Source organism: Triturus cristatus, chromosome 9 (genome assembly GCF_964204655.1).
Source record: "Triturus cristatus chromosome 9, aTriCri1.1, whole genome shotgun sequence".
In the NCBI taxonomy this organism is placed as follows: domain Eukaryota; kingdom Metazoa; phylum Chordata; class Amphibia; order Caudata; family Salamandridae; genus Triturus; species Triturus cristatus.
The window spans coordinates 966,911,674-966,937,190 of NC_140592.1; the positions used below are offsets into that span (position 1 = coordinate 966,911,674).

At 46.6% G+C, this 25,517-nt stretch overlaps 1 long non-coding RNA gene across 1 annotated transcript; it reads left to right on the forward strand.

Moving 5' to 3' along the window:
* The first annotated feature begins 204 nt into the window (after window positions 1–204).
* Window positions 205–7,163, forward strand: LOC146799156 (uncharacterized). Its single transcript, XR_014968856.1, has 2 exons — window positions 205–2,236; window positions 2,344–7,163. It is a non-coding gene; the product is annotated as an uncharacterized LOC146799156 (long non-coding RNA).
* Window positions 7,164–25,517: the final 18,354 nt, after the last annotated feature.

Sequence of the window (25,517 nt, forward strand, 5' to 3'; positions counted from 1 at the left end):
AATATGAAGCTGACGGGTCCGAGGATGATCTCTCCGAGTGGGCGGAGGCTGCACCACCAGCTGACAGCGGCACAACATCGCACCCCGCCCCCTCCATTGCCATCAGCCGCCTCCCACTTGCTCGTGTCCCTTCCCAGCATGCCCGGTCACCACATGTCTCCTTCCTGCCAGGCACCACACCCCCTTGTCGTAAATTGGCTGCGATTAAATTAGCGTTAGCAGAATCCATCTGGTATTTACAGGCTATCCTGTACATTTTGTGGAATCCATTTTGTATTTCTGACAGCCATTTTGTCTTCCCTTGTGCTCTGTTTAAAGGACTGGCTATACTTAGACTCTGCTACCCTGCACATGCGCAGGAATATCTAACTGTCCATGCATCTGTTTTTAGTCTGTAACTATCAGGTTGTTTCTACCAGAGTCAGCAACTGCTAGCTCCTCCTATACTATTTACGGTGCATTTCTGTATGACCATCTATGTATGTAACTCTTCTCATGTATGCTTGCATCGTCCTTTTCCTGAGCCCCTGTGTGGGTATAAAAGACCCATGGTTCTTCTACTCTGGGTGCTACCTTCATTCAGCACCACAGGGTGCTGGGTGAATGTGGTTCCACCTCCTGAGGTTTAATAAACTATGTATTTTCTATTTCAGATTCTGTGCCAACTTCTTTCTAATAGTCTGAGGACTCTGTGCAGAGAAGGGCGAACCCCTTGCACTGGTAGGCCTAGCTGAGGCCTATTTTCTACAATTGGCGCCTCAACTTGGGGCTCATCGGTGACTCGGATGCCCAAAGGATTGGTCGCGACGAAGGATTGGAATCTCGCTCTGGACGTGATCACTGCCCGATAAGACCAGAGTCTTGGCATCCACGGCGACTTTTCCTTTCTTTCTGACCTGACCATCCAGGTGGCACCGGTCCTCGACTGAGATCTCTTCTGTTGATTCACCGTGCAGTGACCATTTGGTCGATTTTAGAACTTGGCAGGATGAATCTGAACACCAAGTGATTGGTAAGTGTCTGCGGCGCTTGCTGTTGGTTTTGATGCCTGTGATTGGTAAGGTAGTTTAGTAACGCTTACTGTGGCTTTGAGTATGGTATATTTTGTGTTGGCCAACTTGGTTTGTTTTGACATATGTGACTTGCAATTCACATAGGCAGGTAATGAGGAGAATTTTCTCTAACTGAATTGATTTGAACGGCACATCGTACTAAAGGTACCTTAAGTGCTACTTTGATTATAATATTGCATATTCTGCACTATTTTTTGGCATATCTGTCTTTAGCACACTTCAAAAGATGTGTTGCCTTTGGAATGGTACCAAAATGAAACTTGATGAAGCACAACTGGCCCCCCCTCGGAGGGGACGCCTAATAGGGATATGTATATTAAGTATGGTCTTTCTTCTATAATGTACAGCGCATTATGGAATAAAAATACTTGTAAGTGGTGACTAGTACCCCGAGGAACTAAATATGTACATAAAAGGATCCTGGTCTGTGCACTTAGTAACATTCATAAGTGATGAGATGCAGAGCGTTTTTTTTTGGTGTTCTGCCAGCCAAATCTGGTGAATATGACTTGCAACTAGTATTTACAAATGGTTTGGTTTAAGTACAGTCTGTGGGCTGTCTTTTGTTTCTGTCTTAAGTGTTGATCTGTGGGTTAAATGTGTGTTTACATGTTATGGTGTGGTAAATTGTGTTTTGGATGTTGCTAGCACTGGAAAAAGCGTGTGATTGAATGACTGTGAATATGTGAAAGAATTCTGAGAAGTGAAATTGTTAAGGAGTAAATTTAATTTGGTCTCATCACCATCAATAAGTCGCAAAAGGAAATTGAGAGGGGTGTAGCAAGAGAAAGAGCAACCCCTGTGATTTGATGACACCCTTAATGTACAAAAGTATTAATGAAGAGTAATTAGGGACCCGTTAAAAGTTTAGCTTGGAAAAATTGTGGGTATTTCGAATTTGCAAATTGTTCCTATGCAGCTTTGTGTTCTTGGTGGTTCAGTGAGCCAATGTGCTGGGTCCACAGGGTTGTAGGTTCTAATTTAAGCTGAACCTGCTAATCTGAGAATTGAACCTAAATTTATGACCCTTGAAAAGAAATTGTATATTAAAATAAATGTTTCCATAGGGCAAATTATTGCAGTTTAGATAACATTAGGAAGGCTTTTTGTCTTTGACAGCTTCAGGGCTGTGCAAGGCAGATTTTGACCTTGCAGCTTGTAAGGTGGGGGCTAAAAATAGAGGAGTGAACCAGGAGGTGAAATCACTGCTTAGAAAGCTTCACTGACATGAAAATGTGTAATGCTTGCAGCAGGACAGCCTTGGAGAAAGGTGGGGGCTAGGAGCACTCGCTGTGGCCCGGTTCTGCGCTGAGGTTTAGCTTCTCTGTTGAGACAGGGCAGCTGAGGAACGAAACCCAAGGAGCCTTCCTCTGCCCTATTTTGTGCAAAGACCAGTTAGACTTTCCATAGAAAACTGTTTTTATTTTTTTTTAAAACTGTTGCATTAATCCTACACAAAAAGTAAAATGATGCTCTTGCTTGAAATTTTAAGGGCTATATGCCTATATAAAAACGATTTTCCAATTGAGAATTAATTTTCTCAGTGGAAATTGTGGCGCAAAATTAACATGGATTATCGGATAAGAGTTTTACCTTTAGAAAGTTAAAATTAAGATGACCTGTGTAAAGAGAAAAACGAAATTGTGTGTTTTACAATAGACTAAATTCAGATACAAAATGTCACAGCATTTATCTTTTGTATAGGGTATTCAAAGGCATTCACATTATACAGCACGACAGATTTGTGTTGGCTTGAAGGGTTGACTTGCAAGGCGTGTGAATTTCGACACCTTTACGTGTTAAACAGCTGTGTCAACAAGACCATTTCTATTTCGGACTCCGGCTACAGAGAATAGTTGAAGTCAAAAACACGGAGTAAAATTCTGCATTTCAGACTGCTGTTTCCAAAGTTAGAAATGTAGTTTCATTATTTTTGCAGATTGACAGTAGGGATTTCTTTTCTTAATGCCTTTTTTTTAAAATAAGGATAAGAGTGGTTTTTGATGTTCAATAATAATGGCTGTCCTTCATTTAAAAGTGGCGCAGACTTAAGATGTTTCAAGATAAGCTTCTGTGCTTAGGGCTAAGAATTAATGTGTTTCAATATAACAGGCAAGGGATGCAGCTCGCTTTTCATATGTAGACTCATCAAAATGATTAGATTTATTAACAAAAAATATATTTTGATTATATAAAAAAAAAATGTTATTTCAAATAGGTGCAAAAACAAATTCGTTTTTTACTATTTATAATGCCTAATAATGATACTGTGACCTCCTAGCATCCAAATTGCATTTAAGCCGTGCTATACAGCAATAGGGGGTCAATTACATGTGAAAATGTCACTTTACCCAGGCGTACAAAACTCATTTTTATAAGGGTATACATTATACATTTTTGATGCCACATCTCTGGGATATGTAGAGGACATTCTGGGGATGACTATTATGCAAAAACATTGTAGGATGTTAATTTTTAAGTGCCCTGAAAATCAAAGTCGAAATTGGGTAAAAATTCACTATTTAAATGAGTTTTCTCCAGTCAGATCAGTTTTTAAACTGCCTTACGCCCCAGTAAATGCACATATGTAAGCATAGACCATCTATACTGCTAGACAAACGCTTGGCACACTGCTTATACATATCAATGTACAAAAATTGGCAGAAGTTATTAAGCTTACCTCTGAAATTGCTGGTAGACACACAGAGTGGGTTTTGCTGCTCTGTCTTCGGTCTTTAGGGTCACTTTGACTTGGAAGCACCACATGAAAACCTTGCATGCATGCTGGGGAACAGCTGCATAGGTTATAGGTCAAAGTCCTACATTTAGAAGCCTGTAGGGCTCAGCACAACGTTGCTTTGACATTTCGACATTTGAAAGACGAAATGGCAGGGGAAGAAAGAGGTTTTTGCTTACCCCTTTTTTTTTTTTTGGTAAAAGCAAGTTTTTGTGTGCACTCAATGCACATAGTATATGTGACCTCTCTTTAAAGGACAATGGCTCTGCCATATATATATATAGTATAAATGTTTTTAGGGTTGAATTCAGGAAGCAATGGGATTCAGTTTGACTTCATGCGGTCTCATGTTGCACTAGTACATTTGCTAAAGGAATATGTTCTTTGGCTAGCTGAAATGTGCTATTTCGCTCCTCAGAGTTTGTTTATGCCCAGTTGCTACAAATTGGGGTTGATAGTGTTGACAGAATGAAACCTGGTACAGGTTTCTTACCGTCAAAACTGGGGAGTGGAGGCTAGCTCCTCTACAAATTAAGGGTAGGCAAATTTATGTGTTCTCTCTCTTTTTCTTACTTTTTTTTTGAGCCTGTCTAAACTGTCTGTGAAATAACCATGAGACATTAAATTGGCTATTCAGTAATACTGTTTTAAACATTATTAGCATTAATAAAACAAATAAATATATTTTGCTATGTTACTACCCATCCTCTCTGATGGAATTATGAGAGGATGAGTAGTCTAGGTTGCTGTTTCCTTATTTGATCTTTAAGGGGAACTAGCTGTGGGTAGTTTTTGTTTGAAAATTCTCAGGTGACAACACCACTATTGTTTGTTATTCTCATGCTACATACAGTTTTGCAAGGGCATTGCTAGTTTTATTAGCTAGTCTGTGTAAATAAACTGACAGTCCTTACTAGAACTAATGTTGCATAGTTTGGATTGTGAAAATGTAGAATGCAGGGAAGAGGTCTATGTGATCCTTAGCAAACATTTTTGAGGAAAATATTGTTTTACAGGAGTCTGTTAGTCACAAGATGTTCCGCTGGAGAACATGTACCCATTATGTTGAAGTTTTTAGTTCTGTATGTAATAGGAATCCCTGTTAAATTAGCAGTGTTAGATTTTCCTGTTGCTCCTATAACATGAGAGCATGGTCCTGAGTATACAATATAGGTGTTTTAATTAAGAAAACTCATTTTAGAAGTGTCTGCAGTCCTGTACAAATAATGCAATGTTTAGGAGTAAAACGTGTATAACATTTCCTTTTTCTTGAGGGTCTTTAGAAATGAACACAGACTTCCTTGACTGCTTGGCATTGGGTGACGTATTACTCTTGTCAGTTCACTAAAGAGTTTTTATACTTGCTAATAGGTCCAGACTGTTGTTTTATTTACTCTCACATATATGAAAGTGGTTCCAGGGTGCCTTGTTAATATATGGGGCGTCCCTGGACTAGGAAGTATTCTGAGACTATCCTCTCTGTTGATAGATTATTTTTGTGCCTTGTCTAAAGACCTTTTGTTCTGTCCACCAATAGATATTTGCTGCTTTACAACCATTGCCAGAGGGGCGCGTACATCAGATCCAGCTTGAGGAGTCAGCACCAGTCCAGCTTGAAGTCAAAGTGAAGGTAACCTGCACAGGCACTGCTGGCAACCAGGACCTCAGTGAAGGTAGAAGGCCGGAAGCATTGTGATGAGCGTACCCCTGCTACTATCTTGGGCGAAAGACGGGGTCACAAATCAGAAAGGAGAAATCGTGGATCAAGCTTTTGATGCCCAGCTGAGAGTCACAGACCGACCAGGAAGGGAAGAAGGTTTTTGCTTGAGGTAACCCCCTTTGAAACAAGGGTTGCTTCAGAGATCCTAGCATCAGGCCTCTGAATCCTGGTCCCAAAGTGGCTGTAAAGGAGATACCTGGGCACACTGAATGCAATCCATGGCCCCAACGAAAGAGCAGTGTGCCAGCAGAGCAATACAGGAGTTAGGGAAGGACTTGAGTTCAGGGTACAGGTGCTGTGTCTCTGGTGCCTGTTAGATTGAAATGAAGAAAACTGGTGCACTGCCTGAGACACTGGACAGGATCGCTGAGCGCATTTGCCCTGGTGGGTGATTGCCCTATCCTGAAAGAAGAAACTTTTCCCTTGAAACTAGGCCATGATTCCTGAGTTGCGAGTTGTGCAGCTCCACCGTGGGAACAACAAGAGCCTGCCTGTGAGGCTCAAACGGACACAGGGAGAAGACTCCCCTCTGGTTGGTTGTACAGCGGCTTTAATTTCCCAAGGACTTCTTTTTCTTTTTGTTGAAAATGTACCCCATTGATCGTCCCATTTTTGAGGAGGAGCAACCCTTTGCAGCTCTTCGTCCTAATTCTCATGGTCCTCCTGGTCCCCTGGATCCAGGATCATTTTTGTAAATAATATGTCTGACTGCTTTAATGTTTGTATTGGGTATAATGATAGATACTCTAGCCCTCATAAAGGAAACACTGGAAAAGTCTAGCGAAAATGTTTTTATTAGATATGTACTGTTGGATACTTTGATATTGAAATTGATGGTAACTGAAATGCATGGGAACCTTGAAAATGTTTTTACTGGATGGTTCTAGGATTTGCTAAGGACTAGAAAGCTAATAATTCTGTTTCTGATAATAGTAATTACTCTCTCCTGCTATCTGTATGACCCAATTCTCTGTTCCCTTTGTACTTCTGTTTATACCTCATACATACCCGCTTAACAATATTTAGAATGAGAAATGCCCACCTAGCAATGAATTAGGAAATTTATGAAAAGAAAAAAAAAATGTTATTAAAAATTAATATGCATATTTTTCATTTTTCCTACTGGATTATGGGAGATGTCTTCAGCTAACGCTAAAAGGGTCGTCTGTCGTAAATTGGCTGCGATTAAATTAGCGTTATCAGAATCCATCTGGTATTTACAGGCTATCCTGTACATTTTGTGGAATCCATTTTGTATTTCTGACAGCCATTTTGTCTTCCCTTGTGCTCTGTTTAAAGGACTGGCTATACTTAGACTCTGCTACCCTGCACATGCGCAGGAATATCTAACTGTCCATGCATCTGTTTTTAGTCTGTAACTATCAGGTTGTTTCTACCAGAGTCAGCAACTGCTAGCTCCTCCTATACTATTTACGGTGCATTTCTGTATGACCATCTATGTATGTAACTCTTCTCATGTATGCTTGCATCGTCCTTTTCCTGAGCCCCTGTGTGGGTATAAAAGACCCATGGTTCTTCTACTCTGGGTGCTACCTTCATTCAGCACCACAGGGTGCTGGGTGAATGTGGTTCCACCTCCTGAGGTTTAATAAACTATGTATTTTCTATTTCAGATTCTGTGCCAACTTCTTTCTAATAGTCTGAGGACTCTGTGCAGAGAAGGGCGAACCCCTTGCACTGGTAGGCCTAGCTGAGGCCTATTTTCTACACCCTGCCCCTGTCTCCACTGCTGCCACCAATGCCGAGTCTGTGGACATCCAGCGGCAGTTGCAGATTGGTCAGGCTGTGATCCTTAATGTCCTCCATGGCCACAGCCAAGTGCTGCACAACATGGAGGCATACTTGGAGGGCATTTTTTCATCGCAGGCTGACCAACGCCAGTTGCTGAGGTCCATAGACTCGACACTGACTGCAGCAGTGGGTCTCCTGCAGCACTACGTCCCACCCACTACCCCTGCCCCTTCCACACTTCCCACTCCCATGCCTGTCCCACGTACACCCAGACGTCAGCATGCACCCACCACAACAGACACAGGCACCACACCAGCAGGGAAGGTCATACGCACACCTCCTGGCACGCACACACAGGGTGAAGTAGGCACACCCACTGGGTCGGGGGCAAACGTAAGTCATGCAGCCAGAGTGGGAGTCCGCATTCCACCCAATCCACTCCCTCCAAATCCCCTCCCCTCAGCTCTCCTGGCCACATATCCAGCAAGGACTCCTTCATGGCCGCTCTGTCCCTGAGCCCCACTGTGACACCACCCCGCAAGCGGTCAAGGGAGTCCCCGGTCAGGGTGGTTGAGTCCCCCCCTGTCCGCACCCTCCCCCAGTGGCGCTGCGACCCATCCCTCCGCCCCCCCCTCCTTGGGGCCTGTGGTTCCTTCGGGTGCAGGGGAGACGCTGGAGGACCTTGCTAAGGTGTGCAGCGACATCCTGGCCTCCGCCTTTGGCCCTGCCCCACCCCTTGTGGTGGAGTCCTCCATCCCTGCACCCACTACGCCTACCCTTCGCCCTCATGTCCCTGCGGTGCCTGGTCCTTCCCCCCCCACATGATGCCCTCCCCGCTGTGGAAGACGAAGGAGTCTGACTGTGCAGGCAAGCTAGGGGACACGCGTCCCACTGTGTCCCCCATCCAGCTGTGACTCATGGACTGCCCTATGGGCTTTGTAAATATTGAACTTTATCCACACACACATTATTTTGAAATGCTGAATAAAGCCTTTTTTTTTCCTTACAACACTGCTGCTTTTGGGGTGTTGCTGTTGGTGGGGCTGCTACATGATTTTGGGTGGTGATCATGTGTTGGGTGTGTGGGAAATGTAGTAGTGTGCTGGTCATAGGGGGGACCCTGGTATCTGTGTGCCATCACACGGTGTTAGCTAGGTTTCTCTGTTCATGTAAGCAGTTACTGCATGGTGAAATTGTCCCAAGGTGTATTCCTTCCTCTGTGTATCCTGCCATCTTCCCTGCAGGGTGTTCCCAATATTTAGCGCTGAGCTGTGTGTACATTAGCTGGGTGTGTGACGGACTCCTTCAACTTTGCACATGCATGCTGAGCGATGTCTCCACCTGCATCATTCGTGGCATCCTTGGTAGTCACTGTACTTGTGTATGTAGACTATTGACATGACTTCATGTGGACATGTTTTCTTTTCGGCGCTATGCATGTGTATACTCCCAGCCTCACACACATGTGGTACATGTACTGCAGGGTCTTTGTGCACCTGACTGACATTTGTGGGCATTGTATCTGTGGCTACTCCACCCTTTGCGTTCCATGGGCACTGCTGGGAGGACTCTGCACCCACCCCTCCTGTGTCTGGGCACTGCTGGGAGGACTCTGCACCCACCCCTCCTGTCTCTGGGACCTGCTGGGAGTGTTAGGCACCCACCCCTCCTGTCTCTGGGCACTGCTGGGAGGACTCTGCACACACCCCTCCTGTGTCTGGGCACTGCTGGGAGGACTCTGCACCCACCCCTCCTGTCTCTGGGCACTGCTGGGAGGACTCTGCACCCACCCCTCCTGTGTCTGGGCACTGCTGGGAGGACTCTGCACCCACCCCTCCTGTCTCTGGGCACTGCTGGGAGGACTCTGCACACACCCCTCCTGTGTCTGGGCACTGCTGGAAGTGATAGGCAGCCACCCCTCCAGTCTCTGGGCACTGCTGGGAGTGTTAGGCACCCACCCCTCCTGTGTCTGGGCACTGCTGGGAGGACTCTGCACCCACCCATCCTGTGTCTGGGCACTGCTGGGAGGACTCTGCACACACCCCTCCTGTGTCTGGGCACTGCTGGGAGGACTCTGCACCCACCCCTCCTGTCTCTGGGCACTGCTGGAAGGACTCTGCACACACCCCTCCTATTTCACGATATGTACGCTTAGAATATACACGTGTGTGGGTTCGCTCCATGCATATGAGGTGGGGGTACGTGTCGTACATACACGGTTGGGGTGGGGGTACGCTCCATGCATACGGGGTGGGGTTACGTCCGTACGTACACTGTTGGCATGGGGGGGTATGCTCCATACGTACGCGGGTGAGGGTACGGGTCGTACTTACACTGTTGGGGTGGGGGGTACGCTCCATACGTACGTGGGTGGGGGTACGGGTCGTACTTACACTGTTGGGGTGGGGGTACGCTCCATGCATACGCGGGTGAGGGTACGGTCCGTACGTACACTGTTGGGGTGGGGGTACACTCCATACGTACGCGGGTGGGGGTACGGGTTGTACTTACACTGTTGGGGTGGGGGGTACGCTCCATACGTACGCGGGTGAGGGTACGGGTCGTACTTACACTGTTGGGGTGGGGGTACGCTCCATGCATACGCGGATGAGGGTACAGGTCGTACTTACACTGTTGGGGTGGGGGGTACGCTCCATACGTACGCGGGTGACGGTACGGGTCGTATTTACACTGTTGGGGTGGGGGGTACGCTCCATGCATACGCGGGTGAGGGTACGGTTTGTACTTACACTGTTGGGGTGGGGGGTACGCTCCATACGTACGCGGGTGAGGGTACGGGTCGTACTTACACTGTTGGGGTGGGGGCTATGCTCCATGCATACGCGGGTGAGGGTACGGGTCGTACTTACACTGTTGGGGTGGGGGGTACCCTTCATGCATACGCAGGTGAGGGTACGGGTCGTACTTACACTGTTGGGGTGGGGGGTACGCTCCATGCATACGCGGGTGAGGGTACGGGTCATACTTACACTGTTGGGGTGGCGGGTATGCTCCATACGTATGCAGGTGGGGGTACGGGTCGTACTTACACTGTTGGGGTGGGGGTACGCTCCATGCATACACGGGTGAGGGTACGGGTCGTACTTACACTGTTGGGGTGGGGGGTACGCTCCATGCATACGGGGGTGGGGGTACGGTCCATACATATGCATCCCCATGCTATGTGATGCTTGTGCGGGCCGTACCCAGGCCTTTGCCACGTGGGTACAGCCGTCCCGCCATTGTTGGGATGACGTAGGTGTGGGCGTGGTACGACTCGTACCCATGCTCTTAAGGCGTGGGTACGGGACGTACCTGTATTGTTGTGTTTCCGGTTCGCGTCGTCAAGCACTTCCGTTGTGGCGGTCGCTGGCTTTGCTGGACAGGCCCCCACCCCCTCGTAGTGACCAGGGCCTGAGGGTCAGGTATGTCCAGGGCATGTGTGCTGTGTGACTTTGGTGGGGGTTTTGTGGCCTGCCCCTGGTCCTGCCACCCCCCCCTTTCCCCCCTCCCTTTGTTGTTCTGACCTTCTGCGGCGTCTGCGTCCGAACCTGTAGAGGAGGTCGACTGCTATGAGGGCCGGGATGACACGTAGGTTCGGGTCCATGTCTGTCCGTCGCGGCCAGGTACTTCTTGTTCGCGTCATCCTGATTTCCCGGCAGTTTTTGGCAGCCGGAAAATATTCACCGTGCGGGATGACGTCGGTGCAAATCATGATTCCTGGTTCGTGAATGGCAGGCTGCGTGCATCCCGACGTCACGTCGGCGCTTTCCCGGATTGCATTTGTATGTTTATTTTTGTCGGTCGGGGTTTTGTACGATTCGTACGGAAATGGTGTTTCCGTGCGAATCGTAATTCCATGTTTGTATATTTTGACGACCGGGTACGCGTCGGACGGAGAATATGCTCCGTCCGACGGTTCGTACCCGGTTTTAACCGGATCGTGATCGGCACCTTAATCTTGAGGTATGTTATTGTATGAAATGCAGAAATTAATCATTAAAACTATTTGTGATGTTATCATGACAAGAAGCGATGATGTTAAAAAACATTGGAGTTGATCTCTCCTTCTGAGAAATTATTAACTTAATGATTATATCAACATAAGGTTTTCACATCATTCTTATGTTATCTTTTCAGAATGTTTGAGGTCCTATGACAAAACCAAATGATTTAACGATGATGATATCACACTATAAAATTGGTTAAATGTTGATTTGCTAGCTCGGAAGAATTCTTTGTGTTCTTTGAAAGAAGAAATAGCTGATAAAGGTTTTGTAAATACACCTGTAAATGTACAGACCAAAATGTATTTTTGTATATAGGTATATATATGTAAATTGTAAATAATGTATATATGTTTTGTTTTAGCCCTGAAGAAGTCTCGATAGAGACGAAACGCGTTGGCTAAAGGATTCACTTTTATGGTCTTTGAATTTTAAATATTTGAATACTTTTTGAATATAGAACATTTATTTCTGACTACAAGCAAAATTGTGGACCTGCTTCTTCTACTGATCACCATGGATGTTTCATGCTCTAATTAATCATATTAAGACTCTTTCAAATGATGGGTGCTAATTCCGTGTTTTGTTTCTGACTTTATTTGGGTTCGCCCAATAGGAAGTGGAGAAGGGTGCACTTCCTGGTTTTTTCAGCACCATCACAACATTACTATACCACTATTAGTAACAGGTGCAGTTCCTTTGCCTCAACCCTTTGTGTGTTGTGTTAACTGTATTATCAAAGCAACAGAGATGTGCTAGTCAGTGCACGTGCACAGACATGGTTACCGAAAATGTAACTGCACATAGGCAGTTGAAAATACCATGTAGAATGCTGTTGGGAATATCATTCTCCAGGATGATCAGCCCAGGGTCTTGCTGGACCAGGAACGGTGACACTGATGATGGGATCAATGCTCGCTTTTGCACCCTGTGCCTTTTAAGGGAGCAGTGCTGTCTCTTTCTCAGGGTGTGGAAGGGATGTTTTCCCTCAGACGCCGCAAGCCTCTGAGTGGATAGAGTATCAATGCGGTGTACCATGGGTACCTTGATTGCATCATTTCTGGTGTGTCGTATGCCTCGTGGTCGGGATGTTACCCTGTGCCTGGAACTGTAGGTGTCCTCTGCTCAGTAGAAAGGTGATCTGAATGGAGTGAGGATCGTTGCAGTGGTGACGACTGCATGCTTGCTGCAGTACTTTAGCCTGTATGAGTTTTGTCAAACTGTCATGTGGGATGAAGAATGCTGCTTTAAAGTCTTTTCAAGTGAGTTTTTTGATTTTGGGTGAAAGATGGGTGTTCGGTGTGGTACTTGGCAATAATAATATATTTCCTTAGGGAGGGAGCGGATGTATAGAACGTATAAAGAAACTCTGATCTTCATTTGACCTTTTAGTTCCTCTCTCAAGGGAGAGGTGTGCATGAAATTGTGCAAAGTGTGTTCAATACAATTCTCAGCTTTGGTTCCTGTGTGATTCTCATTAGTTTATGTGTTCACCACGTTGTTTCCAAAATATTTATTTATTTATTTATTTATTTATGGATTTATACCGCGCTTGAATCGACTCTTGACAAGAGTATCTCTGCGCACAGAAAAGAGAGAGAGAAAAAAAAGAAAAATATGGCTTGTTTTACATTCTAACGCCAAGTCAGGGGAAAGAGCTTTTAACATTCCATGAACCACAGATTTTCCATTGACATTTTCTTCTAATTAAACCCACCTTTAGGTTAGTTACTGCTCCTTTTGCTCGTTTGCCCATCTTTACCCATGGCAGTGACTGGGATAGACACATTCTTCACTATAAAATACTACAAGTCTTGCTGCTTCTATATCTGGAAAATGGTGTGGCTGAACACGTATCCATTTCAAAATCTTTACTCAAGTTACGGATCACTTTCTAATGTCGGTAGACTAAGACTTCCACCTGGTGTTGGCATGCTCACCGAAAGGCTCAATGATGTGGTGGTTCAACTGAAATTAGCATTAGCCTCACTTACCTCCCTTAATGGTTTCAATATCTCAGGCATAACCCACTGCTCATTTCGTAGCCACCACTCAGTTTGATAGTTTGTTCAGTCTAAGGGGTATATTTACAAGATAGTGTGAAAACTACCACAAGAGTAGCTTAACGCAACTCTCACCATCGCAGCCTATTGCGGGAAAATTACGCCGTGCCAACCAAGTATTCACAATGCGGCGGTAGCATGCGCTGGTCACCAGATAACGCGTCAAATGGGCGCGCAAAAATCAATGCCACGCCGCAAAAATCATGCGATGAGGCCAATCGTGGTACAATAAGTAGCGAAAACCATCCACAGGCTTGCAAATCCCTCACGTCTGGTGTGAAAATGCACCATAAAAACCACAGAAACAACACACCAGAAACAAGCCAAAGCACGTAGCAAAATGGATGCACCCTGACCGAGCGCAGAGGCCAACGCGAACCCCACAACCCCCACAGACCACCACCGAGGAACAACGGGGACGGGGACGACCGAGGAGAAGAGGGAGAGGAAGACAGGGTGCAGTCCGCAGCAAAACCAGATCAGCGTCACAGAGGTGACAGAACACTACCAGCAACTGACCCACAAGTAGACCACCTTGAATGCAGTCGGAGTGCCAAGGAGGCCAATCGAGGAGGCCAAGAGGCGCTGGCATGATGTGACAATCTAAACCAGGCTCAAGCCCACTGCCAACAGGAAGGCTGCAACGGCGACAGGAGGTAGTAGTCCTGCACCACAGGAGGAACTGGAGGAAACCAAGGCCACAGTCATCAGTGTGGAGATGGTGCAAGGAGTAGGGAGTACGGACACAGCTTGAGAGGACCTGACACAACATCAACAGGGTGAGTAACGACCAGGGACTGGGGATGATGGGCACAATGGCACGCATGCACAATGAGGTGTAGCACACTGCATGCCCACAATTACCCAGGATCATGTCCCTGATCCCCTTGGCACACTGCAGCACACACACATAGCAAGAACAGCACACCCACATTGACGACAACGTGGTACAATGCGCAAAGCAGACACTGCAGAACAGAGGACACAACTGGCTCTGCACATGCACAGAAACATGCCTACTACATCTGACAGAGCAGGTAACTGTGAAATGGAAATGTACGTGTACAACCTCACATCCGTCATGTAGTCTAAATGTACACTGTCCCTGAGCAGTACTCAGCACTTCCCAAACAGTTACAATGTACATTGTCATACCGTCTGCATGTAAACCAGAACAATGCGCCAACATACATGTCAACACAATGTCAACATGCATCTCCCCTTCACATTGCAGAGGTGCTCACAACACCTCCAGCAGAGCACAGAAGACAACACATCTGTGATGCCGGAGAGGACCACCGACCGCCCTACGACAGCCCATGGACATCCCACGCAACCCACTACCAGGACCCGAGCAGCCAAGCTACTTAGAGGAGAACACAGAGCCTGCAACAGATCACACAGCAGGATGCACCCGCAAGCTGGCTCACGACACTTCACCCACCTACACATGGCACCCCAATGCCATGTGTCAGCATGCCAAAAGGAGGTGGCCGATCAGGTGTGGGTGGGCTCCGAACCCATGGAAGGCGAACTAGATCACATACGTTGGTGTCTATTACCCTTCAGGGACTACCTACACCCCACAAAGGAGACCCACACTGCCATTGAGACACATGCAGATGCACATTCCCAGTACACAACCATGCCCAGGGGCCCGCACATATCAGTCACACACCCACGTTGGTCCTGCGTACGACGGCCCAGGCCACTCCCCTTACGAATCGAGTGGGTGATGAAAAAGCTACATGTCCAAGCTCAAACCCGATGCCTGCGGTGACATGCCTGCATCTGCTGTACACAGCACAATGTAATGTTGTAGGGCCCTGGGCCCTCATGCATACAACAAGACCACAGGGACAGCCAGCCAGCCCTCAGGGAGCTGTTGGTGCTGGCAACTAATACAACAGTTAACACAATGAATACGTAAACAGACAACACCAGCATCACAGGGACAACTGCGGAGCATCACGAAGGTAGCCTGAGCAAGTCCAGAGGGCACATAATAAGCAAACAGAAGTGTCCGTGAGTTGCAGTGCACTGAGGTTGGGGCACTACAGCTGAGCATGCCCATGTGAAGAAAAAGTCTCGGATTGTGTCCCTTCGAGATATTCATGATGCAGATGCAGTGGGGTGTGTTAGACCTGCATCATCTTCCTAATCAACGTCCCAGGTCTCCCACACTGCTTGAGGTGACATCGCTGCACAACCTCTCTACAGCACAATATTCAATCAGTAACGGATGTTGTCTTGCGGTGCACTGAGTCAGTGGCACCTGGAGTGCCTAGCAGGGTACCAGTCTGATGATGGCATCCACGACAGGTGTGAGCAAATCCGTAAGTCTGTCAGGACCACCGTTTCAACTCTGGCAGATGGTGGTTGGAGGTGGTCTTGGCAGTGGTGGTGTGTGCCTCCTCCGGTGATGCGACGTACGGGTCGGTGAGGACTCGATTTGTTCTGTGAGCCCTGGTGGACCACAGTTGAGGCTGGAGGAAGCGGACAGAGCAGGGCCACAGACAAATGGCGTTGATGACCCTAAGGTCATTGCCTCAGAGGCCATCCAATATCTCAGAAGAAGGGGTCCTGGACCTGACCAGCAAAGAGTTAGTGGCCCCGGATGTACAGCTGCAGGCACAGGCACCCTACAACGGGACAGTGACTTGCGGTGCACTGAGGTAGGTCCACGCGCAATGAGCGGTTCCTCATCGATGTCGAAGGTGAATGCGGTGGAGGCTTGCGGGGGACAAAGGAAGGTGTCCTCCAGGGCATGATGCGGAAGGTCTGATGTTATCCAGAAGCAGCAAATGGTGGAGTGGAAGGCAACAGCCTTGTTTTCCCCACCAATTCGGTATCAACTACATGAGGATGAAAACTAGCCCCTAGTCCATAGACTCAGACGCCACCAATGTACGACCAGAAAGTGTCAATGAATGTCGGGGAACAGACTTAGTGGCACAGGTGCTGAGAGAGGATGCAGTGTGCGATGATGCCGGTACACAGATATGAACTCCGCCATTGCTAAATCAAGACTCTGTGACCTACTGGACCACAGTGTAGGCCAGAGGCAGCGGTCAGCAGTGGCCCACACCCACCTGTCATTGGCTCGCGATGCACAGAGTTAGTGACACCAGGGCAGTTGTCGGTAGTGTTCGATCACCTCCGTAACGATGATCCAGTTCACTCTGTACTGCAACGCGTCATCCTCTTACGCCTCTCCTTGCATGCGATATGTATTATGCCTTTGAATAATCAATGTTCAGTTCCAATTCTGTTCTCATGCGCAGCGTAGGCCGAGGGCAGTAGTCGGCGAAGGGCCACAGACAAGTGTGGTTGGAATGCTAGCACAGACTTGGTGGCACCACATCGAAGGGAGTATAGTGACATGAACTCTGCCTTAAATAATGTTCACTGCCATGGTGTAATCAAGACTCAGTTCCAAATGTTTGACCTACTTGACCGTGGTCTAGGTCGGAGTCGGCAGTAGAGTACGTCAACGAGAAAGGAGTAAAGTGGGCCTGTGTCGTGGAGGCTGTGATGGTCTGAGAGGCTGCCAAGGTCGCGGGCCTTAGGCGCGGAGCTTGTGCAGGCACGTGGTGGGCCCTCCTTGACACACGCCGGTGTCGGAAGGTGATCAGTGTGGCCTGGCTGCGCTGGGGCGAGCCTGACAGGTTCATGGTCCAGCAGGCCGGGGTACGGGAGGCACACAGGATTGCAGGCAACTCCGCTCATGAGGACGGCACCGGCCTCGTGGCGTGGTGAGAGGCGCCTCCCTGGCAGAGACGTTGGGCTTTCCAGAAGAGGACCAAACCCAGGGGTGCGTGCTTTTTATTCACACCCCTGCGCTAGCCTGATGAACGCCGGGCCATCCCACTCCGCTCACGCTTACAGGGGAACGTAACAGGCAACATTTCCGAGAACTCCCCCGCTGGCTGCGGTGACATGGTTGCGTCCACTGTCCACTACACTCCATGCACCATTGGTGTATGTTGCCATGGATATGGGTGTGTTCAGCATACTGCGGTCTGTAAAGCACATCTCCGCCACTATTGGCATTGTGTACTTCAATCATGTTTCTCCTGCATCCTTCACACATGCCTGGTTGCCACCTCTCTCCACATTCGGCTAGTGTGTGGCTGAGGTGCCATGCCATTGATGGCTCATTTTCACGGCTTGCCCAGGTTACCATTGTGACTTGTTCTGTCATGTCTGGTGTGTGGACATATTGTTTTGCATGTTGGTTGTGATTTTGTGATGTGTGCATTGGCAGAGTTGTGAGTTGCATGGTTGTGGAGTTGAAGTGAGTGGGGTGTTCATTTGGCACTTGCCAAGGGGCTGTGTATTTCCCTTGGTGCCGTCCTGGGAACGATGGTTGCTGATGGACTGTCGGAGGAGAAGGGAATCATGCACACTGGCTGGGTATTTGGAGGCGACATTGGTGGAGGGTCCATGGTGTTCGGTTGTTGCCTGCACATTGATGTGAGAAGTGTGCTTTCTGTTGCGGTGATTGTGTGCTGTGTCACCAGGGGACACAGGTATGACATGTGTGCTGTGGATTGCCCCCAACACGTGCGTGCATCCAGCTATGGCGTATGGTCCTTGCTTGGTCTCCAGCGGATCCTGCGCATTGTGTTGGACGTATAGGGACTGGGGTACCAGGCTGATGGTGATGTCCAGGACAGGTGTGAGGGACTTGGATGTGGCTGGCTATATGACTCCTCCGACTCTGGCGGGTGTTGGTTGGGGTACCAGGGGCCAACAAGTGCAGCACAGCCAGCAGCTTTGTGTGGGGTGGGATGTTGGTTGTCCGCTGTGTTAGTGCCCTCTGCCTGTTGGGCTTTGTTGGTTAGGATGCAAATGATTGTTGTCCTTTTGAGCCTGTAGTGGGCAATGATATTGTCAGGTGTTGGGTCTGCGAGGCTGGTGAGTTACCTGGGGGTCCGTTGTCTTTGTCTGCGCTGCCTCTGTGGTGGTCCCGGGGGGGGTTCCGGGTGGGGGTTGGGGTCCTGGGGTAGTGGCGGTGGGTGTTGTGGCCCTCTTGGGTGTCCGGGCCACATGACCAGTGGCTCCATGGCATCTGATGCCCTTCTGATGTGACTGTGCTCCCTTTTGTGGTGCAGCTGTGGTCTGACTTTGCACCAGGTCAGAGCAGGTGTTATTTTCCTGCTGCTAAAGCGCCATATCGCCTGTTTTGTGTTCTTATCGCAGTTCTGGCTGGTCGTTGTGAATGTTGTGGAGTGGTGTTGTCACGGCTTTTGGCATGGGAACGCCTACTCTGCATCTCATTAGCGATAGTTGCGGGGGTCATCTGTGGCGATGTTTTTTGCGGCTGCAGGTAAATTGGTGCTGTGGGATGTTAACACCAGCTTGTGATTGGGGGGATAAGTTTATCGCAACTTTGGCTATGATAAAGTGCCGTTAACTCGACGATAGATCCTTGTCAATATCCCCCTAAGTCTTTTTCATCTAGCAAAGTGGTCAATTCCATGAAGGGAGAAACACTTGATCACTTGCAGAATTCACAAGTGGAACAGCCAACACACTTTTCAAACTATTATCCCCAAATCAAGCTTGTACTGATGAAATAGTATAATGGATCAATGAATCCTTGCCATTCTCTGTATATGTCTTCTTGAGAAATGCTTATGGCTTTTGCTCATGCACTGGTTAATCTATTTGGATGAAGTGCAAATAACAATACCCCTACATGTCACTGCCGCACTGGACATCTGTGACCACTACAAACTGTAAAGATGTTTAATATAAATCGCCTGCATGATAGTAGTTCACAAAGAATTTAAATGAAACGAGAAAGCAAAGAAAAAAAGAAAGAAGACACAATATTGATTTTTCTACAAAAATATACATTTTAGAGACCCAGGGGAGCTTATAAGGATCAACTACAGCTTTCAAACAATATAACATTTCTTCTACTTCAAAAGGGTAAAAATAATACTGCCAGAGAGAAAGCTGCTGTAATTTTGCATAATGTATCTTTTCTTGCTGCATAATGTGCACAGCACTAATGCATAATCATGATAAAGCCCATATTTCAATAGAATCATTGTAATATTTTTACTAATGTCATGATTAGATATACTGTAAGGGTTTTATACCACTGTTTTTCTCCTTGTTTTATTTGCTGCTGTCTCCCAGGAAAATACACTCTATTCCTCACCTTACTGGTGACATCTGTGACACCTATTCAGAGTGTAACTGGGCTGGGACCTCTGATCAGAGATACATAATTCTATCTCTACTTGACAAAACTCGACATTTGTATTACTTCTCTGCGTTTGGACGTTCATTCTCCGCCTGAAGAATAATTACGTTTAATAAAATAAAGTTCAAAATAGTGCAACCCTATTGGAATTTAAGCAAATGTAAAATTCGAGTTACAACCTGAATCGAAGTGTAAACTCTAACTCAATAAATGTCTATGTGGCCTGTACTGCCCAAAGATCTAACAATGGTGTCATTAATAAATGCTTCACAGAAAAGTCACCCTCTGAGCTTTACCAAAAGGTGTAAGCTATTCCTGTACATGTTGTGGAAAACAACGATGTTGTGGTTATTCCTCCTGGCTGAAAAAGTTCAATTTCAGATTACGAAAAAGTAGAATGTGTGGGCATACAGCTGAAATACTATACAGACCGTACCATTTTCTATACATAGACTAGGATAAAATGTTTCATAAATTGTTATGGTATGACATGTCATGCCACCTTATGTTACAGTGTTTTGTGCTATGCTAAATTTTGTTATGTTATATCATGTTATGTTATGATCTGTTCATTTGTTAGATGAATGTGTTTGTTCTGTGCCTCACAGTTGATTGAATGCAGTATACACAAACATGGGTGTTTCAAGGCATTTGCAAAGTATACTGCGTGTGTGTTAATGATTGCCCCCATTGAGTTCTATTGAAAACAGTAATGGCCATTTTTACAAACTTTCTTCCATCTCATTTTTCTCACCGTGTTCTTGGTACTTAGGTTTTTAATATTTACCAACTCTGTGACCTGAGGTCAGATTTTGTTTAATTTACTAATCTATTTCTTTTTAAAACATTGATTATCCTTGAATTCCCTAGTACAAGAGTAACGGCCTGATTTAGAGTTGGACAGTAGTAGAATTTTCTCTGATTCGTGGAGGAAGTTCTAAAATTGAAGAAGATTGTCCAGCTGTAAATTCCTTTATCATAAGACGCCATTTCAAGGCCTCCCTTAGTGACAGGAACAATGCAGCAAGACGCACTGGAACCACTGACCTTTGTTAACAGTGGCGGCCCAGTGCCATCCTCACCTTTAAGTAAAGAAAAATTTGAGCACTCATGAGATTCAAGGCAGACATTTTTCAACATTCAAGACAGACACTCAAATGTTTAGGCCCTAAACACCCATGCAATTATGTTTGAACCCTATATAACAACGTTATGAAAAAAAAAAAAAATAGATTTTGGTGTTTGCTAAAAGATTTGCGGCTCTTATATAAAGGACTTTCTTATTTATACCTGATATGGCGCTTATTACAGTTCTGCTTATAAATGATAAGTATTGTGTTGAGAAAAAAAATCAATTGCGTTAACAATACCCAGAAGAGTGAACTTGGCGCGGCTAATGGAAAAGAAATCAAAGAGTGCGCAGAAGCATCAATAGCCGAATAAAACTACACATTGAAGACAAGAGTGGAGGTCAACTGCCCGAGGCATGGATGTTTGCCAATAAGCAATCGTGTGAACCTGGTCTCACTTAGCAGTTATAATCCTTCAGAGCTGCTCACTGACATTAACATGCAATTTTATTGGCTTTTGCTGGGAGCCTATATTTTATGTGGCTGGTAGTACAAATAATCAGTGTGCCCACTTTTCCGTTTGTTAGATAGATGGTGGCCATGCGCGACATGTATCTAGCCTTTAACGGGTGTAATTGAAAGCCAATGTCTGAGCCTCCAGCCTTAAATGTTAGAGAAGCTTTTTGTAAGATAGTAACTAACAGCTCTGATAGAGAACAGAACATTTACAGATTTGGGTGCGTAAGTAATCAATAACGAGGGTTTTCCAACAATGGATCTCAAATACAATGAGAGAAAAGCTAAAGTTGCTATTGAGAGAAACAGTCGGTTAACAACGCAGGCAGAGCACGCGTGTTCCGACTACGCAAGCGTTATCACGCGTGCCTTAATCACGCACATGCCTTAACCGCACATATGCGTGGTTAAGGCAGTGGCGGTCTAGCTGCCAGCTACTGACTGTCAGAAGCATGAAGCAGCCAAGCAGCAGGAAGGATCAGGAGAGGAAGCGATGCGGTGAGGTAAGTGGGCTGGGGCCGGGTTGGGGGGGGGGGTAGTTTGTGTGGTTGGGGGGTGCTCAGGTGGTGTTCAGGGCTTGGAGGGATTGGGGTGGTTTTCAAGAGTGGGAAGGTTCGAGGTAGTTTACAGGGATGGGAGTTCAGGGTAGTTTTCAGGGCTTGGGGGGTTCGGGGTAGTTTTAAGTTCTGGGAGGATTTGGGGTAGTTTTCAGGGCTGGGGGGGTTTCGGGATAGTTTTCAGGGCTGGGGGGGTTAGGGGTAGTTTTCAGGGCTGGGGCGGTCGGGGTAGTTTTCATGGCTGGGGAGTCAGGGTAGTCAGGGTAGTTTTCAGGGTTGGGGAGAGGGGGTTGTTTGTTAGGGTGGAGGGGTCGTTTTAGGGGTCTGGGCAGGTGCTTGGGGGACTGTTTTAGGACTCAGGACAGGGGGGCAGTGATTCGAATACTCTTTAGGGCGGAAGGGTAATTTTCAGGGCTGAGGGGGGGATGGTCGGGGTAGTTTTTAGGATAAGAGGCTGGGAAGTTTCCAGGGCTCGGGAGAGGGGGTTGGTTTTTAGGAGTGAGCGGTGTAGTTTTAGGACTGAGGGCAGGGGTCGGGGTTATCTGTCAAGTCTTAACCACGGATATGTGTTTATCATACATGCCTTAACAGCGCTTAATTTGTTGTGAAGGCATGCATGGTAAAGGCATATTCGTGGTTAGGATTTGCGTTATAGAGACTGTGTGGAACCAGCAATCATGTTAAACGTGTGTGTCGTTCCAGCACACAACCTGCTATTGTTGTCAAACAGAACACCATGGTGTAACAAATCTTTTAGATGCCTTTCTCCATGTACACCTTCATGTTTTATACGTTTCACCTGCCTTTCCTAATTCCTTTTATCTTTCCTCATCAGCAAGCAAAGTAAAGGTGGCTTGAGTCACCCAAAGTATAATGCTTGTTCTTAATATAAACATCTAAACAGTCTCCTGCTAGTTCTAAATTAGTATAACAATACGTTCTGGTACTCAAAGTTTTGTTCAGAAGGCTACAGCCAGCGCTTTCAAATATTGGGGGTGCTAAATACCAACAAGCATTGGCATAGCCAATAGGTCTCGCCTTTGGGACCTTATAAGTGTTTAGCCATGCAACAGTTGCATAACTAAATACTTATAAGGTCCCAAAAGCGAGACCTATTGGCTATGCCAAGCGGCCGTGCGGCCGCGAAAGTGATCGCGAACACGATCAAACATCAAAGCGGCCGCGAAAATGAAAGTAATCACGGAAAATCGCGGCGCGCACGCCCGTGCACATGCACTGTAGCTCTAGGCTGGCCTGGTAGCACTTTTTGGAGCCCTCTCAAAAAGTCTCACCAGAGCATGCGCAGGGTCAGGCGAGGGGTTTCTAAAAATCTAGGAATGCAATCAATAAAATTACAAGACAAAGCAAACAAGCATTGTCATAGCCAATAGGTCTCGCCTTTGGGATCTTATAAGTGTTTAGCCATGCAACAGTTGCATAACTAAATACTTATAAGATCCCAAAAGCGAGACCTATTGGCTATGCCAAGCAGCCGTGCGGCCGCGAAAGTGATCGTGAACGCGATCAAACATCAAAACGGCCCCGAAAGTGAAAGTAATCACAGAATATTGCGGCGCGCGCGCCCGCGCACATGCACTATAGCTCTAGGCTGGCCTGGTAGCACTTTTTGGAGCCCTCTCAAAAAGTCTCCCCAGATCAGCGCATGCGCTGGGTCAGGCGAGACCTAAAAAGCATAAAAGACCACCACACTGTGTAGTGTCTCTGTCATAGTAGGAGTGGACACTCTTGCCTTCCTACACAGCACTGCACGATGAGGAGAACTCAGTGGGAAGTCATGCAGTAGTACACTTGACCTTATATTCATTCAGGTTTGTTGAGCCGAGTAATGGCAGAATAAGGCTGCACAATAGCTGCACCCTCAGGCCCCTCAGGGGAAGATCCAGAGTAGGTAGGAGACTGTGGTAGGAGTTGAGTTGCTAGGCACTGCTTTTCCTACACGTCCCTCATGTCTCTAGAGAAGCATGGGCTAGTGGGAAAGAGTTTGTGTCGACCCATGTGGGCAAAGGAAGGAGACTGCAGTGTTAGTGGTGACATCACTGCAGTTGGCATCTAAAGTGGACCCATTCGCAGTGACATAACAGCTGCGGACAAAAGCTGCCACAACCATCTGATTTATACAGATGAAAGCCCCAAGAATAGCTGTTGGTCACCATCCGTAATGGTGAACGCAAGTTTTTTATTTAAATTAATAGGTCCTGTATTCGTCATCTGCCTAAAAGCTGACTGCTTGGGACAAGTATCACAAAGGGAGAAAGAGTTCTAACTGCTGTACTGTACATATTCAGATGAGTCACAAGTCAGTCTATTTTGTTGTATTTGAACAGTTTATGTAGTGAGCAGGGGGTATAGACAGAAACATTTCAAAGAATATCGGGACAAATTCACAAAGGCATGTATGAGTAAATGTAATCGTGCTCATTTACAAGTATTTCAAGTACACTCACTGTGTTACTCTTTCTCCCTGTCACTTATTATCACTTGCTCTCACTCACTCACTCACTCACTCACTCACTCACTCACTCACTCACTCACTCACTCACAGTCACTCTCTCAATCTCACTCACTCTTTCACCCACTGGCACTGTTTTGCACTCTCTTTCACAGTCATTCATCGTGCCAGTTACTCCTTCTCTCTCATTCTTTCTGTAAGTTACTCTTACTTTGTCCCCCATTCTCTTAGTTGCTCACTCTGACACTCTCTCTCACAGTCAGTCTGTCTCTCAGTCACTGACAGTTTCAGCCACTCTCACTCATTCTCACTTCTTCATTCACTCACTCACTCTCAGTTACTTACTCCTTGCCATTTAGTCACACTCACTCCTAGCCACTAACCCTCTATTTCTCACACTCTAAGTCAATTTCTGCCATTCACTCACTCATTGTCACTCACTGTCACTCAGTCACTTACTCAGTTACACTCTCTCACTCACTCTAAATAACTCTATAAATCATGCACTCATTTACTCTCTCACTCACTCTCTCAGACACAGACACTTATCCAAACACAGCATATGACATTTGTTTTGTATTTTACTTATCTTCTGCCACTCGACTGCTCAGATTCCAGTTCTCCTCAGCTGTTGAAACTGAGCCAATGGAACATCGGAGCACTTCTCCCACAGCAAGTTACATTCCTATTTTGCAGGGTTTCCAGTCACACACGCAGTGCAATTTGCAGGGCAGGCCCAAATGTGTTCCTGCACTGTCTTTCACACTCTAGGCGTGACCCGAGCCGTGCAGTCGGTTAAAGTGCTCTATTGGAATATGAAGCCTGCATGAAAGCAGACCTCCACTCAGATAGCTCACAACAACCTAGATAAGTTCTTTTTTGCTTTGATAAACTCTCTTCAAACATTTGAATTATAGGAGCAACAGCCAACTCCGATGACTGCAGTATGCCTCAAGCGCTTTTTGAATCCTTCGACAAAACGTCTCTCACTCGCACTGTACAAAGGTGTATTTTCCACCAAAAAGAATCCTTGTTCAACATTGTTTCTTATGAAACTTTAGGCATTCAGAATTGTTTGTTTACGCACATGCTTGATGCATTCCTGAGGTTAAGACTTCAAGGGCCTCAATTATGAAAAGTGACCCATCGCTGCGAGAAAACAGCGATGCGTCACTTTTCATTGCGCCCTCCTTGAGACACCAATGATGCGTCATATTTACAGCATGACGCATCATGTCGCAAGGAGTTACAGATACGTCAGTATTTCTGACGTATCTGTAGGCGCCAAAAATGACGCATTGCTGGAGTGTGTCACAAAAGTGACGCAACTTC